The sequence below is a fragment of the Phalacrocorax carbo genome, chromosome 3 (assembly GCF_963921805.1).
Source record: "Phalacrocorax carbo chromosome 3, bPhaCar2.1, whole genome shotgun sequence".
NCBI lineage: Eukaryota > Metazoa > Chordata > Aves > Suliformes > Phalacrocoracidae > Phalacrocorax > Phalacrocorax carbo.
This window is the reverse complement of record NC_087515.1, coordinates 69,431,660-69,450,081: the sequence shown is the minus strand read 5'-3', so window position 1 is coordinate 69,450,081 and position 18,422 is coordinate 69,431,660. Positions and strand designations below refer to the sequence as shown.

At 38.3% G+C, this 18,422-nt stretch overlaps 1 protein-coding gene across 6 annotated transcripts in view; it reads right to left on the bottom strand.

Annotated features, from left to right (window-relative positions):
* PTPRK (protein tyrosine phosphatase receptor type K) overlaps window positions 1-18,422 on the bottom strand; it is a 414,239-nt gene that overhangs the window by 226,610 nt on the left and 169,207 nt on the right. The gene's annotated exons all lie outside the window — the stretch shown is intronic.

Genomic DNA, 18,422 nt, shown 5'->3' with positions numbered 1-18,422 from the left:
GAATGGAATATTTATTACTCAAGGTATTACAGTTCCATACCATTCATATACATGACTTGCTTTGGATTTGCTGCTTATGGCACACCAGAAAAGCAAGTTTATTCCCTCAATTAACGGCATACTGCTTTCACTCGCTAAATGTATAAACATGATTCAGTTCTGAAAAAAATGCCTTTACTTTCAGACAGGTTCGACATCACAGCACACAACTGATCGACCAATTTTAACAAAATTTATATTCTTGTCGGGGGTCACAGTATAGTCCACAGTCTCCTGTAACCTTCTGCAGCGTAATTGCACAGGAAAATATGCAGCAGCACAGAAATAGTGCAGCACTCCCCAGTGGCAATGAAAAGAACAGCTGTAGCATGAGATTTATGTAGTAGTCGTTAACTTCATTCTTCATTCTTGCAAGGCAATGGGGAAATTGCTGTGCATGAAGGAAAAGATGAGATTGTCTTCACATCTAACTACTTGTCCCACCGCAAACAGGCAGTAACAACAAAGAATTGCTCTTGGACTGCTCCAGAGCACAGAGCTGTCTTTTGCTACAAATGTAGCAGAACAAGACCAACTGACCAGAACGAATTTATTGTCAAGATTCATGCTTCCTTTTATGGACAAAAAAAAAAAGTAGAATATGGTGAAAGTCAAATAATTAGGAGGAAAAATATAAAGGATGAAGCACGAATGTCTAAACTAAAAGGAAGATATGAAAGAGGAAAGCACACCAATAAAGACTGATATGGTAGAAACTTGCTGTCATGATTCCCCAAAATAAGTATCTGTTGGGGTCTTCTGTGCAAGGCAGGCTTATAGCAAGTCAGCTGCTCTATATCAGCGGTTCATGACGTGGTTCACAGGGTCCCACAACTTTGGGACTTTTGCTTTGACTGCCCAAAAAGGAAGCCTGTGGGGCACATATACTTTGACAGCACCAGGCTATAATCCCTCTTCCAACTTCTCCGAAAGTTCTTGCTGAGGTTCTGGCTACACTTCTCTCCACTTACTTTTTTTTTTCTTTTGATTGTATTTGCACCCCAATGCAATGAAGTTGCATAAACCACTTAATTCTCTGCCCCTTCCTCCTGCCTTGGCCAACAGCAGCTTGACGGAAAGGAATTTAGTGACTGGATCCTACTCTCACTCCCTTGTCCAATGACCTCTCTGATCAGAGCACTATTTGATACTGTCCACAAGCTCCTCTGGCATCTTCAGAGAGCTGGCACTTGTTCCTTGTAAGGAACATCAACATGAATATCTTCAATACTTTAATAATTTGGATTAGTCTTTTTTTTTTTTAATGGTTATATAGTGTAGAAGACAACTCAGTAAGAAATACATATAATATTTAAAGCCCTTCTGACAGACCAATTTCTTTACAACACAATACAATTGTAATACAGCATACACAAACTCTGAAAGCACTTTGTCTCTCAAAGTCTAGTTAAGAATTTTGATCCTCAGTGTTAAAAATTGGACTAAATTTACTCCTTGCTCTAAACTGGCTTGTTATTAATTCATTTGGAAGTAATTTAGATCCAGTTTCTAGGGAAGCTTGGCCTCATGTAAGTGTGTCCTTCCCCTGTCTGTTGATGCCTTCCTACATTGTGGGCAGAGGAGAGAAAGTTACCTTTTCTGGGACCGAGCTGGGAACTATTTACTTGGCTTTTTCTACATCTTTGAGATTAATTTAATGAATCCCCACCCTCCAAGATTAGGAAGCTATCAAAAAAGAGAAGTTCACAGGAAAGAGTGAGATTAAGACATGGAGATACATGAGAAGGAAAAAAAAACCCGACACAACAAAACAAAAAGCAGAAACAGAAATACAAGCAGCCTACAAAACGTTATAGGGAGTAATGTTTATGAGGTAAGTAAGAGCTTACCTCTTAAACAGCTGAGTTAAAAAATTCTTATCAGGCTTTATTTTCATAATATCTGTTCACATTTAAAACAGGAAATGGAAAAAGGCACTTGCGTATATTGGTGAAAACAGCAATTTAAGATGCTGACAAGTCAGACCAGAACCTGAGGTAGTTCTTTTCCCGACATACACACACACTACTTGAGGAAAACCAGACTGTTGAGATATTCCTTTCACCTGAGAAGGTTTATCCTAATAAGGCACCAGTGCTTTAGGAGTGAATCCTGCAGTTAGTCTGCACTGCTGTTGAGTTTACGGTCCTAGAAAGAACGGCTTAAATAAACACTTCCATTTTAGCTGAAAAATAATTCAGATTATCACTCTAGCCAGAAAACGTTAGTTGCCTGTGCAACAATGAATGTCCTTCCATTTATTACAATTTAATTGCATGCTCACCTAGTGCACTTCTGAGAGATGCTCACTTTCTTTAATGGAGAGGAGACATTGTTTTGGGGGGATGAATCGGGCTTGCACAGAGCAGGGCTGTGGAGACAACTATCCTGTCTCCTTTGTACCAGCATCACCACAATGAATGAAAATGGGAAATGCTGAATAGCTCAGGTAATTCAAATGCTACTCAAGGGAATTAGATTTGATCCCTGAATTTTCTACACAGTTCCAAGGTGATACTCAAACAGTTACTTACTTCTCCAAATAAAATGGCATGTTCTTGTTTATAAAGTGCCTGCATTCAGATGCAAATGAAGATACAGTGTCAGAACTCCCTGAACGGAACATGCTCCTACATATTTAGCCATCCCTAATGCATCTCTTGTCCATATATTTGTCCATTTACCCCCCTAAAACCATGCAAGCTTTTAGTGAACACAGTATCATTTGGGAAAATCCATGGTTTTACTACTGACAATATTAGGAGCCATTTCCATGTGTCTGTTTTGTAACTGGCTTCCTTTAATGACCCAAATCAGTGACAAATTGCTCCTAATCATCCTGCTATATTATTCACAACTTTATAGATCTCTATTTTATGTCCCTAAGTAATTCTGTCTCAAATTTGAAGAGTCCCAGATTATTCTGTCAATCTCATATAGAAACCATTCCCTTCTCTTTGATTATCCTTCTCATCCGCTAAAGCTCTAACTGTTACATTCTTTGAAGATAACAAGGGCAGAGCTGGCACACAGTAATCAAGATGTGGGTGAGTCATAATTTATGCAACAGCATTATATCATTATCTAATTTCTACTGAACTTCTTTAACCATTCTTAACACTTCATTTGCTTTTTTTGCCTTTTTTTTTCTTTTTTTGACCATCACAACACTCTAAACTGACATTTTTATGAACTCCACGATCTTGCTGCAGAATGACAAGGGCAAGCTCTGAATCCATCGCTGTGTGTGTGAAATTAATATTTTATGCAGTATGCATTTTTTTTATATCTCTTTATCTACACTAAAACATGCCTGCCATCTTACTGCCCAGTCACTCACAGTTGGTGCTATGTGATGGTCCTTCTACAGGTCCGCACAATCACATATTGTCTTTTCTATTCCAAAGTAGCTTTTACCTATAACCTTCTGTCTTTGCACTGTTCTCTGGCCCTGTATGAACGTGCTGAAAGGCACAAATCTCTATATGATGCCTTGGTGACTACTTCTGGGCATACTGACAATTTATTCGTACCTTCTCCTTTTCGTCTTAAACAATTAGCTATCTGTGGAAGCATCTTTCTCATAGAATGGCAGCTTATGTTCACTACAAGCTTTTGTAGAGGGATACGCTCAAAAGCCTTTCGGAAACCTAACTAACCTGTATCGATCAGATCACCCTTACCTGTATGCTTGCTGACACCTCTAAAGGACTCAAAGGTTGAAAATTAAATGTATGATGTGCAACATACAGCGGAAAAAAAAAAAAAGGGGGGGGGGGGGGAATCTAGTTGTTTTGTCAGGCACTGCACAGTAGCATACACTTTGTTTTTGTATCCCAGCTCTAAAATGCAAACGATGCCGGTCACCCTTCACCTAATATTATTCCAGAAATAAATATTTGTGAACAACTTAAATAGTTCAACATTATTTGAATGCAATGGAAAAAGTAGTAATTATTATAGTAGAGACCCCTAAAGGGATTTAATTGCTGAAGTTTAATGCTTAAGAAATACTCAAACCTTCACATTCCTACACAGCCCTAACATTGGATCACCATGAAGACTAAGCCTGCACTTGCAGGGATATACAAAATATGTGTCTTAAGGACTGGCCTCACTGAGTTTTTAACTCTTTTCAATATCCAAAAATTTAGGTATGCTCATTATTAGCTCATTTGAGGCACTGATCAGAATAAGCATTCCCAAAGCATACCTAGTCAATTAAATACAAAATACCACCAGGAAAGAGGTAGGACAACCCTGTAGCCCAAAGCCTACCCTTGAACATAATTCTCCCTACGTTTTGTAAAAACTGTTTTCCTGTAAATTATACACCACGTTCACCAAGCAGGGTATTTGCAGTACACTTTGAGACCTTCCTTGCCCTTCCTCTGCTTGACTAGTTCTGGCTACTCGCAGTACTGAAGGCGGCGAGAATCTCCTACAGTTTTGACAGCAGTCCTTCTCAGACCATCATATACATGAGGCAAACATCCATACATCAGTTAAATAAAAGTGAGTATTAACAGGTTTAGTTACAACAGAAATGTAGTGTTTTACTGACTATTTTTTCCTGCTAGGCTCAAATACACGTCATTAGAGGGCTGAAAAGGAATTTGACATGGAAATAGGAAAAAAAAAAAAAAAAGATCTTGTAATTTCCACAGAGCATTCAACTTGCAGCACATTTCTGTTCAGCTACAGGAGGGCTTCCACTAGTTTAATTATCTGAAATCAAACTTATAAATAGATCAATTCCAGTGCTTGGTGGAAAGGTGTATTAGAGAGCTGTAAGCAAACAGAAGGTATCACGTGTGTGATAAATTGCAAAACGAAAACAACAACAACAACAAAACCAACACTACCACCACCAAAACCTGTTACAAACAAACAAAAAAACTTCAAGTAGAGCCCAGAATTACGGGAAACTTTCTGCTCTTTCCTCACTATTCCAATACGCATAATAATTTTATTTTATTTTTGGCACCTCCCACAATTTCTACTCAACTTGTGAATAAAACAAATTAATAATTACTTAGAACCAAAAGAAGCAGCACAGTTATAATTTTCACCAGATATAAACCCTTAAAGTCTTCCATAAGAATATAAAAAGAAAACATTTTATTTTTTCTACTTCATGCACATCTCCTTCACTGATTCAGTTTAATTTTTGTAAAAGCATACTCGGGTGAACCCAAATACACTGGAACGTAATATTTATACTAGAATTGGTTAAGATTAAACAGCACTTAGAAACAAGTGTGTTTTGTAGTAAAATAACTTTCTGCAGACAAAAAGCCATAAACAAGACCAGTTATACATAAGATAAAACACTGAAGAATCCTATTCACTGACAAGCTTCTAGTTCTATCCAATATTTTTGCAGTTTTAAAGGCATTTTAAAATATTAAAGCAACATTTTTCATTACCAAGAAACTAAAAATTAATATAAACATGAAAATAATATCCTGTTACAAAAGAAATACTTAATGGAAGCTAGCTGAAGGCAAGGGACAGCTACACAAATTTTTACCTAACATATAAAAATTTTGTTGACATAAAAAGCATTTCCCTTGTGAAAGTTATAGATAATTTTGCTGAACTAATTTAGAAATCATGAAAACATAATTACTTCCATTTGAATGCTTAAGTAATGCTGTGAGGCAGCCTTTGCTGCTGACAGGGCCCAGGAGAATTTCCAGCACAGCAAATCAAACACTTGAGTGAGAACTTTGGGATCTCAATTCTGCCAAGTCAGCTAACACCCTATTTATTACTTCTTTTTTCCTCAATAACACACCTCCTGAGATTGAAACCCTAAGGAGTTAAGGCTACCTTCTCGCTAGTATCCTTACCAGCAGAGCTGGTCAGGTCACAGATTCTTCAACCGTCCCAGAGTCACCCACAGACACATACACATACACACCTCTTCTCACCCCCAAATTCGTATTTAAGGTCCAGTCAACATGGCAAAGTCTATACTCCCAAGATTCATCTCAGTTCATACTCTCTGGTGAGAAACCAGACAGAAAACATGCCTATGAAGGGTCCCAAAGGGTAATCCTTCAGAGAATTTATTAGTTGTAAATGAGCTAGCTCCACTCCTCAAACAAAATAAAACCAAACCTAAAATTGTCTCTTTACTTGTAAGCAAGAACTGTAGATGAGCTTTCGGTGAGCTACAAAATTGGAACACGAGGAGAGTTAGTAACAATATTTTACCTCCACAAGCAACATACATGCTGCATGAAAACACATAATTAAGATGAAGCATAATAAACCCTAGAAAGGGCCTGTACAGTTATCTGATGCAGGGGAAGCTAGAGACCAGACTCAGAGATCCTGGAGACCCTTGTGTTAGGAACACCAGGAAAAAACTCACATCCTTCCACTTATCTGTGCTTACTTCTCTTAAGCTGCTTATGCCAAGTGTTTCTAGGCTCATGCCTAGAAAATGTTTGGATGAAGCACCACACACAGAAGAGTTACAGCTGCTCTGGCTTCGGAGCAGTAGTAGTTTATCATCTGGGAATATTTACAGTCTTGCAAAAACCCACCCTGCTCTTGACTGACTGAAGAAGTTGAAGAAAAAACATCCTTACATAGTCTGTAAACACAAGATCTTCAACAAACCAAAACATTTGTTTAAGGGTAAAAATTCTTAAATGATTGAGATTTAAAAATAATAACACTGCACGCAAAGGCATGACAATGGGAAACAAAAAACCTTGACAGCATTGTAAATCATGACATTTAAAGGCTAAAACTGGGACGGCAGCAGTAAGAGAACAAGCTAAGAATCAATAAGAAATACTTAATGCTTTGCTTATTTTTATGATAGACCAGAACTTTAAAAAAATACTTTCCAGTAGGACAGCAGTCCTTTTGAACATGGGTAGAAAATGCAGCAGTACAAGTTTGGCATGATGCCACTGTTCTTTTCTAAACCTAGAGCAAAGGTCAGTCCTTTCTGACTTCCAGTAAACCCTTGGGAATTCCCTACCATGTGGGGATTATTATTTTTTAAAATATGCTCCATCTCAAACCATACAAATTACTGATACATTTGAACACACTCAGTAATCATAACCATTATCCCTTGAAGTAATATCTGCATGAATACTACACAGATAAATACAATTCTTAGTTTCCCAACCACAGGATCTTTTCCATATTCAATTAAAATAAAAGGCGACTTCATGGAATTAGCCTATGAAGAACTGCAAAAAACCAAGCCAAACAGTCTGAAAGCAGCAGACAAAATTCAGAGATTCATGTTGCATCCTACATATTGATTTCTAGAACAACTCTTTCCAGTCCATATCAGAGAAAAATTATCTAAAATTGCTTATTTTCAGAACAGCAACCGAAAGAATTTGAAACACCTATGCATAAAGTCAAATACATATCCACACACTTTCTTGCGCCAAAGATGCTGTTCAAAACCACTTTTTAATCCCAGCAATCACCAGTCAAGGTGTTGACAGGTACTTGCTTCCTTTCCTCTCCCTTACCTTTTCCACTCCTCCATAATAAAACTCACATAACTGTAGCCATCACCCTCTGCCACTTCCTTCAGAAGTGTTCCTGCTAAGCCTGCTTGAAGAACAGCAGAATTCAGTGGCAAAAGACATCCAGTTGTCATAAATTACAGCAGTTGGTAGTGTCAGGAAGGAAGCAAACACCAAAAAGGCAAAATTGCACAGTATCTCCCACTCTGTGTCACCAGAGCGTGGAATAACACCAACACGTCTTAACTCAGGAAAGTATTAGAACATATTTTGCCCTAACAAGTGGAGGGCAGTTTAATAGTTTAACAGATATTTAATGAATACAGATCAAATACTGTCAAGGGAAAAAAAATTAATAAAAAAGAAAAAGCAACTCAAAGCAATGGACGGGTTATGTCAAACAGTACTGTGGAGATATTCGCTGCATCAGCACCTGCCTACATTAATACTGAGACTAGCACTGTTTGTGCAGGAAATTACTCTGACATGTTCTCTCTAAAATGTATTTCAAGATGCAATAGCAATAGTTCTATCTGCAAATTCTCTATATCATCTTACTGTATCCTCTGTATTTTTTCATTAATCACAACACATTGGTGCTAGACAAACACAGAAAATGACAGCCATCTGTACAAACATCTTATGTCTAAAGACACAGGAGGTATGACGTCTAAACATTTCCTTGCTCTCAGTCTTGTCTTGTACAACTTCCACTAAACTGAACTGAATCTGGCAAGGAATGCCAAGGGCAACAAGGAGGACTTCTGAAAGTATGTAAGGAGCAAAATGAACCTAGTGAAAACATAATAATAATGTATCAACCAAGAAAATTTTTGAGCTATGAAAGATTCTCCAGCAACCATTTTTAGCCAGGACAAGTGTTACCCATAACCACTCAAATTTAACAGCTGAAGTCCATGGAAAATGAGAGACTCTCTAATGGGACAATGCAACATACCTCAAACAATCTTACCCTACCCTCTGTGCTTGTAGGGTGAGCCAAATGGTGACATTATAAGGAAGGTTTTTTAAACCCAAAACCTCGTGTTAATTCCCATTTGTTTCCATGTGAGAATCCAGGCCTAAAGGTTCATGCTGCCCTGGATTATGGAGGAGCTACCTGATACGGTAGCTCCTAACCTATCTTGTATAGTCTTTTTGATACTTCCCTGGCTTGTTTTTTGCACCTCAAAGTTTTTCTTCATTTTTGTTTAATGAACCAGAAGTTTAAGAGAGCAGTTGTTACTGCCATTTTGTTTATCAGTAACGACTACAGAGCCAAGAAACCGATATTTATGTATGAGAAAGATAATCCTAGGACCATAATTTACAGGTGGAACAATTGCATGGAGAAGGCAGCACATGCAACTTCTCTAGAAGCACATTACAACAAAGAAATAAAGTATAAAATGGCTTCTTGTCTCAGTAAAGCAACAGAATGCAAGCTAAATTGTTAACCATGCCCACGTTAATCCATTGCTCCATAGCAGTTTTGCAAAGATCAGTTTAACAGGCAACACCTTTATTTTAGCGTAAGTAGCATAATACCCACATATGGCTAGGACAGAAGATCAACCCCCAAGAAATACCTAATAACTGTCTCAACTCTGTTCCTACCACAACTGAAAGGAATAAATTGCTCATGGTTGCCAAAGTGACAGTGAAGCCTATCAAATTCACATTTATGAATTGAAAAAACAAAAGAACAAGGTGGTTTCTCAAAAGTATGATGCATTGAAAACACGAGAACCTGAAGAAGAGATTAAACCAACTTGTGCTTCTGCCTGCATAAACTAATATCCCCTTTTAAAAAATCAGAATATATCTCCACAGATACACAACGGCATTCACAGCTTCCTCTTAACTTTACACGAACATCTTAAATTTAAAAATAAAAAAAAAAAAAAAACAAAACAAAAAAAAACCCACACCACCAAACAACAACAACAATTTAAAAAAAAAAACACCAAACAAATAGAAGGCAGAATCACTAACCAAATATTTCAAAGTACACTGACATCCTCGTACATGTCATGCCTACGGTGTACACTTGGGACCAAGTTTTGGCACTTTTGCCTCCCACAAGACTACAAAGAGAAACCTTGAAAAGGTTTCTAGATACGCCAGATATGCCAGACCTCCAGACACTCAGATCCTATTTCAGCAAGTCTCTCTGAGAATTATCTTCCTGCTTCTGAAAACATTTAGATCAGTAACGTCAAAGCCATTTAAACTGTCACTATTACTTGGTTATGTGTAACATCACATGCCTTGCTTAATGAAACCAGCCAAGTCAGGTTAATTTCCTGATTTCCCAGTTAAAGCAGCAACTTGTATTTGAGAAATTTTGAAAAATTCGAATTAGAAATATTTCTTTTTCGAAGTACTTCTACATCAGAAATGGGTAGTAAAGATGATGAAGCACCAAAAGTAATGGCTGTGGAATCTGAAATCAGTAAGACAAACACCAGTCAGGAATGATACAGATCTAGCGTACCCCACCACTGGCCAAGGCTAATATGTTCTATTAACTCAGAAGAGATTTTTCTGATATATTTTTCTGGGACATTTTTAGAGCTTCCAGGCATTATATCATTAACAATAAAATAATTAAATACAGAATCTTTGTAGTTTCTTCCATTTATTTGGAGTAGAAAGCTACAGCTATTCACCTTATATTCTCAGTTTGCAGGGAGAAGTATGAAAGAGCTAGGTGCTATTAAGAAGCTGAACAAATGAAACTGCATCAGAGTGGAGAAGACAAGTTACTGACAAGTCAAGTCAGGCACATCACAGGAAGACAAAAATCAACAAGACAGAGACTTGGAGGCAAAGAACCTCCTCTGTACCCCTTAAAAGCCTTACCTTGCATACACCTACTAAAATCTTATTAGTCCTTTTTCCTTCTACCTTCCCTTTATTGACCAATCTGCAAAGACGTCTGCTACATCGACTGCCTTTAAGCAAACGAATTAAAATGAGAAGTCAAACAAAGGAATAATGGATCCTAAGTTCAAGAGAGAAGAATCTCTCCATTCTGAAACAAATCCATTTTCATTTTTTAAGTGTTGAAGATGAATACTGAGCAGACATTGTTTCTTCTATAGGTGTACCTTGTAAGCTATTTCAGCAGTTTTGGCTACCAAAATGAGCAATGCTACGATCTCTGGTACTGCACATAAACTTATTTTTCTCCATAGAAAGAGGAAGGCAAAAAGACTCACTACCATAAAGAATATTGTCTCTTGAAAGACAGAAATAACCAAGAGCCATTCATACTGGAATCCTTTAAACCTCTATCAGGATGAAGCACCTACTTTTTTTTTAATTTTTCAGAAATATAGCTATGAAACACCAAGCAATTACTATTCTTGAAAGAGCTTAGGTTTTATAACTGGCAAAACAAACCTTCTACCATAGCTTCTTTTAATTTGAGACATATATTTTTAAACATTCCTATAAAATAATTTTCTAACAGATGGATTATTAAATGGCAGAAAAATATTGCATAGATGAATACTAACCTTTCACCTCATAAAATTACAATTTTTATCTACAATAAGCAGATAAGAGAGAAGGACGTCCTTACTAGTAACCTTCTGAAGATAAACTTCAATCCCAAAACAAACACATTTTACAATCTCTGCTCTCAAGGTTCATCATTCATTACTGTAAGCCATTGTAACATATTAAAGAATGTGCCACTGACAATTGCAGGAAAGTCGAAACCTGTATTTAAGCCGCCCTTCTTTCCAACAGGGGGGCGGGGGCACTGTCCCAGCAGTGGATCCAGTTATATCTGTATCACAGCATGCTGCATTATGCTCAGCATGGGGCTTTTCACTTATATGGTATTTTATAAAAGATGACAAAGGCAATTCTTAAGTGGGAGTAAATTAGGGATTGCAATTGAACTGGTGATTCCCTCCTCACCAGATCCAGGCTTCTGCAGTCACAGGCAATCATCATCACATTCAGTTCACAAAGGTTCGCAGATCATCTGTACATTCTCCACAGGCCACAAGAAATTCCCAACATTAAAACTCAACTTTAACAACCACAGACAAATCCCAAGCAAAAGCCAAGAGCACAATGCTTCACCACAATAGATACTGCAGGCAGCATCAGTGTCTGCAAGAAATTCTGTTTCCTACTGCAAAATCCATGTAAATTTGAATTAGCAAAGATCGCCACAGAATATACATTTATTTTATGCTCACACCTAAATACATAGGCAAAAACATTTATTTTCACAATTTTAAAGAGCAGCTAGAAAAATTACCCCACATTAATCTCTGTGTGAAAAACTAGAGGCCTTCCTCTGCTTAGTCTTATTCTTATGCTTATTCTTATGCTTATTCTTATTCTTCTGAATACCAAGTCTCACAAAACTTTTAAATAAAGTCACAAGACTGAACTGCAAAGCAAAGTACAATATATATATACACAGCATCTGTATACTAGAAGAGAACAAGGCAGCTGATTGTAGCCCAGTAAAACATTTTTGCATTTAGTAATTGTTATACAGACATATGCACGCATGTGCTTACATGAGCCTATATGTTCAATGAATTTGGCAAAGGTATTGATCATGCACAATGACCTGGGCACGGTGCCCTAGCAAACTTTATGTTTATCCAAAGAATGCTGATAAACTGTCAGAATGCCATTTTTAGGTAGAAACATTCTCAGGCATTCTCTTGTATATTCAGCCACATGGCATTTGGAGCAAGTAATCTGGATTGCATAAAAGTCTTTTGTGAAGAGGTATCAAAATCAAGCTTTCTTTAACTGCTCAGTTGATCCACGTGGAAGTGTCAGATTCTTCCCTCTTCTCCCTTGGTTGCAGCAGACCCAGATCTCTCCCACTTAACTCCAGGCTCTCCTCCCCATGCTTCCTGGCGGCTTTGGATTAATGGTTATTGATTTTATGTTTTTATACCTGCACCTGACCTATAGCACTGAGCAGGTGCTTTCACTCCACTAAAAGAAACACCCACTTAACGTAAAGGTACATTGCATGATATTCTACCAAAATAAACACTGGCATCCTAAAATAACTTTCAATGCATGCTTTATGTTAATACAACCTTTAATAGCTCCTCAATATTTTTTTTCATGTCAGACTTCCCGACAGCCTCCCTAGGAAATAAAATATAAGAGAATTACAGGGAAAAAATTAATGTGGAGCTTTCTTCTTATGCAAACTTCATTTCTCCTCATTTTTCCTTTCCTCATCAAAACATTCCCTTCTACCAGACACTTCTTAACAGCTTCTTTTAACATGCCTTCCATCTCCTACCTCTGATGGGCCATACTGATACGGCAATGAATCCCAGAAATAAGTGCAAGAAGTATTAGCTCTTTGTCAGTACACACTGACTGAAAAGCCATTTGCTACCTTCTCTGAAGAAAAAGTGGCAAACTAGTCAAAGTGCAGAGCTCCATCAGAGTGATGTGCTCCATCACTTGGACCACGCTGCTGAGAACAGCCAATGAAACAAGCACAGCAACTGTTAAGAGTACTGACACCCTCAGGCACTAAGATAGTTATAAACTGAAACATATTTCTACGACTTTTGAAATAGAAAGCTAAAATGGTGGGTAAACTTCTGGTGCAGTATGCAGGCTTTTTCCATCTCAGGCAGCTGAGTGAAAGGCCAGTGCATGAATAAAATAAATGGCACAATGAGACTAGAAACACAAGCATCGAGGTATCACAAGGCAACAAAGACACCAAAGTAAGATGCAGTTAGCACTAATCCCAAGCTCCAACTGATGAATCTTTCACATCAGCTGTGACGGGCGTCACCATCACATCCGGTAATGCCCATTACTGTCATGAAAATGGGCATCACCAAATCGGGAGGAAAAAAATACACACAGTGCTTCCAGATCACAGTACAGGTAGCCCTCACTTCTACTTTGCTTCCAAAACATCCATTAATATGACAGCCAGTACCTAAAGAATTTCGGGAAGAAAACAGCCACAGATTTCACCAGTTATTTGTATTGTTCACATCCTTCAGATCTTCTTCTAATAATCTGTCTCTAATCAGTTCGGAAATCAGAGTGCTGTACTTCTTTTTGCTGCTGCTGCTTCTCTGACATTTTCTCAACTGATACTACTTTTCTAAATTATTCTGCCCATTCCCATTTCACCTGCAGATGTAAATTGAACTTGCCCCACCCACATACACACTTTACACTTTAAGAAGGCAAATTCTGCTCTCACCTGATATGAGCAGACTGTGAGGATAAAACTTAACATAGCAAAGTAATCTTTTTAAAAAAAAAAAAAAGCAACACAAAAAACCACAACTTATGCACAGTATTTCCCTTTGCTTCCAAGTGCTTCAGCCACACATTTCAGACTGTCTCTCCTTGTAGCTGCAGACCAGATATGCCAACCCAAATCTCAGCCTGAGGTTTCAAGGCTTTCCCCCAACACTTCGGATTCCAGAGCTTCCAAACAGATGTTATCTCCCCAAGGTGTTTATACAGAACCAACAATCATATTCCCTTGGCAGAGCATGTCAGCCCTGTTCTTGCAATCACCATCCTGTTGCAAACCAGGGCTTGAGCTGTGCCAACTGCAGAAGGCTAATAAAACGTCTCCATTATTAGAAACCAGGTACCAAACCACACACACTTGCATGCAAAACATGCCGTCTCTTGCACTGCACTTTTTCCTCAACTGTCCTGACCTGAAATGACAACCATAGATTTTTTACTTAATTCCTCAGTCAGGTAAGTTATATTTTGGCTAAGAATACATAAAAAATAATATTCAGTAACCAAATACTTATAAAATATTAAATAAGAAGCACTTGGGAGATTTAAGACAACTGGTGTGATTAGGTCTTCTGTCTCATGGTGGTATAATGCTCCAGAGAGGTTTAGTCAGTCATGTGTCAGCTAAAGCAGCAAGACTTTATTACTTCTGAAAAGCAATCTGGAACTGTAAACCTGAACAGTAGATTTAGCTCGTTCCCCAGGTTTACTTTAGACCTCAACTCCTGACATTTCAGCACAGAAGCTCTACCCAGATTTAATTCTTTTAAAACAAACACCACACAAAACCTATCCTTTTTAATTTATTTCGTATTTGCTAAGATTACTTTCGCACACCTTGCTTAGAGAACCATAAATATGATTCAATAACTTTTATGGCCAGCTCCTTTACAGGCAGTAAAGGGAAAATGTTTCATTAAGAAGACTAACACCCCAAAATATTACGAAATATTCAAAGACCACCTCTAGATTATCAGCATTTGCTGATAGGTATAACCCAGTGATATTCCAGAGGATAGCTTCTCCTCTATAATTTGAATGGGAAATAACTGACGTACCTTGGCAAAAGCTGACTTTCATTTCAATCATGGCAAACAGTGATAGGACAGGGCTATTCAAAGCATTTCTGTTCCCCTCCCTTACAGCGATTACTGTTTAATAATGGCAAACACGACATATTGAATAATAGTCATTTTGTCCTTTGGCACATCCAGCTATCCTTGGCTTAAGTTTAGTCAATCCTGTGCACAAAAACAAAGTCAAACATCACAGTCCTGACAAAAGTAAGTGATGAATAAGGACAATACAAACTAAAAGCAGAAAAAACTGTGTGATCCATCTCTGTGCTGTAAACAGGTCTTTGGGTGTGAAAAAATTCAAGGTATTTGTAGACCAATAAATTCAGTGAATGTCAGAATATCTAGGCAACTCAGGTGCCATTCATCTTCTGCCTGAAAGGTATGTAGAACAAGCCCTTCCTAACAGTCATGACTTCTTTTCCTCCTTCCTCTTCATCTTTTACTACCTTACTGTAAGTTGTTGGACACCTCAATTTTTAAATCCGGGTGCGCTCTGATTAAAATGCTTTCATTGTAAGCTCAGCAATTTATTATTTATGTGGCTGCGTCTTAACACAAATATGCATGCATGTACACACAGATTCTGTCCCCCACTCCCCCCTTACCGTCTTATTGCCGCTATCTCTGCCAACATATAACATTTCAAAACACTGTAAGAGAGTTTCATGAAAGAATTCCATGTTTGTCCTAAAAACTTCATCCACACACTATACCAAGGTCTACAGGAGAAAAGAAAGTATACAGTTCTCACCACAATTTACTTCCTGAATATAAGGAAATATTAACAGGTGGTTTATAAAATTCAAGTAGAATTTATTCATAGTGGGACATTTTAAAATGTCTTGGCCGAATCCACAAAACACTTCCTGTCTTGTATCCAAACAAAACGTTTGATTAGCACCAGAAGGTAAGCCTGAGGTACACATTTAATAGCAAAAATTCATTAAGAAGTTCCAGGGCTTTAAAGCACACTTTTACAAACTGCAAAACCCAGAGATTTACCAGCACCTCTCACTATGCCTCAAATACTACCCTGCTGCTATTATGAGTTAAAGAAATGTAAAAATAGATAAGCTGGACATATGCTGAAAGGCTATTTTTAATCTTATGAAACAAACTAACTAAGCGTATACTTAGCAGGTACCAAAACCAAACAACTGGTGATGCAGCATAGCACTTAACTGTAATGGACATATATAAGACGTACAAAAACACCTGCTTTGTAATTACCAAACATTTTATTTTAAAAGGGGAAAACCCCAGAAGTATCATTAAAGGGAATGCTCCTGACGCAGACACAGGGTGCTTATTTCGATGAAGCTTTTCTTCAGCAGACCTTTGTGTCTCTGTGCGATTAAGTTATTACAGCATCTCATCCTTTCACCAGTTTACAGAGCTCTAACATAAACCATTCCATTAACTAGCATGCAAAAACCAGCTCGTTCATTCTGAAGATACTCTGAGTTGCTTCCTCTAGTATATCCTCAGACATATGCTCTTAAATATCCATTCATCAAAAACTATCAATATTTACTACGTAGTCTCATTTGTTCAATTTTTATTTAGTTCCAAACCCTTCTTCTCAGTGAACAGAGGAGCTAATCAAAAGAGAAACCAGAAAATAAGACAAGGTTTGGGGTTTTGGGAGGTTTGGGTGTTTTTTCCCATCTTCTAGCAGTATTTTTACTGGAAAAAGATAATGATTGGATTAGATAAAAATTGTTACTGCAGCAAGAGCTCTTAAAAGTGATGCAATGTGAAATCAAGCTCACAGCAGTTAGATGAAATTAAGTTTCTTAGTACACATGTCCTGAGGAAAGTGAAAATAAAGAAAAAATGGAGTATTACACCTATAGAGATTTTCATGTCATCTCTATTCCAATACTTACGTCAGTAAGACGACTACTCGTATGTCAGGAAAGAGTAGCTAGACAAGCACATGCTACGCTTCATACAACGTGTAAAAGTTGACAAAAACACAATTATAATAGCCCTGTTTATAACATGGGCTACCACCACAGATCGATACAAATAATTTTACCTCTAAACTACATGAAAGTAATGACTACAATACTAATGGACAGACTTATAATGTTCTTTTAAATTTAAACAGTATCTAACACACTGAAAAATGAATACTTCTTATATGAATTTGCACAGTCCTTGATTTTTTCTCGTGTTTTTTTTTTTACTTAGCTGCCTTTTACACCTGTAAGACAAAAGAAAAAAAAAAAAGAAAAACCACACACACAAAAAAAAACACCTCCTAGGCCATTAGTGAATACTTTTGGCAATAAAATGAGGTCAGGTCACTTAACAATTTCTAATCACTGACAAACCAAAGGGTAGCATCCTTTTTCATAGGTTAGTCGCCAAACCAGTTGTAGTAAGCCACTTCATCAGAAAGACGTTCCATAAAAAAACAGAAAAGCAACCATTACATGCAAGATGACATCTACATATATAAGTTTGCTCAGTTCAAATCAACTCGAAGTACAGATAAAGATGTAGAATCATAGAATTACAAAGGTTGGAAAAGACCTTTAAGATCATCAAGTCCAACCATTAATGTAGCACTGCCAAATGTACCACTAAACCATATCCCTAAGCACCACATCCACACGTCTTTTAAATACCTCCAGGGATGGAGACTCAACCACTTCTCTGGGCAGCCTGTTCCAATGTTTAACAACCTTTTTGGTAAAGAAACTTTTTCCCAATATCCAATCTAAACCTGCCCTGGTGCAGCTTGAAGCCATTTCCTCTTGATCTATCACTGCTGACGTGGGAGAAGAGACCAATGCCCACCTCACTACAACCTCCTTTCAGGTAGTTGTAGAGAGCGATAAGGTCTCCCCTCAGCCTCCCCTTCTCCAGGCTAAACAACCCCAGTTCCCTCAACCTCTCCTCATAAGACTTGTTCTCCAGACCCTTCACCAGCTTCCTTGCCCTTCTCTGGACACGCTCCAGCACCTCAATGTCCTTCTTGTACTGAGGGGCCCAAAACTGAACACAGTATTCAAGGTGCGGCCTCACCAGTGCCCCGTACAGGGACATGATCACTTCCCTACTCCTGCTGGCCACACTCTTCCTGATACAAGCCAGGATGCTGTTGGCTGCCTTGGCCACCTGGGCACACTGCTGGCTCATGTTCAGCCAGCTGTCAACCAGCACCCCCAGGTCCTCCTCCACCAACCAGGCAGCTCTCCAGCCACTCTTCCCCAAGCCTGTAGCACTGCATGGGGTTGTTGTGACCCAAGCGCAGGACTCCCCATCTAGCCTTGTTAAACCTCATACAGTTATCCTTGGCCCATTGATCCAGCCTGTCCAGGTCCCTCTGCAGAGCCTTCCTACCCTCGAGCAGATCGACGCTCCCACCCAACTCGGTGCCATCTGCAAACTTACTGAGGGTGCACTCAATGCCCTTGTCTAGATCATTGATACAGATATTAAACAAGACTGGCCCCAAAACTGAGCCCTGGGGGACACTGCTCATGAC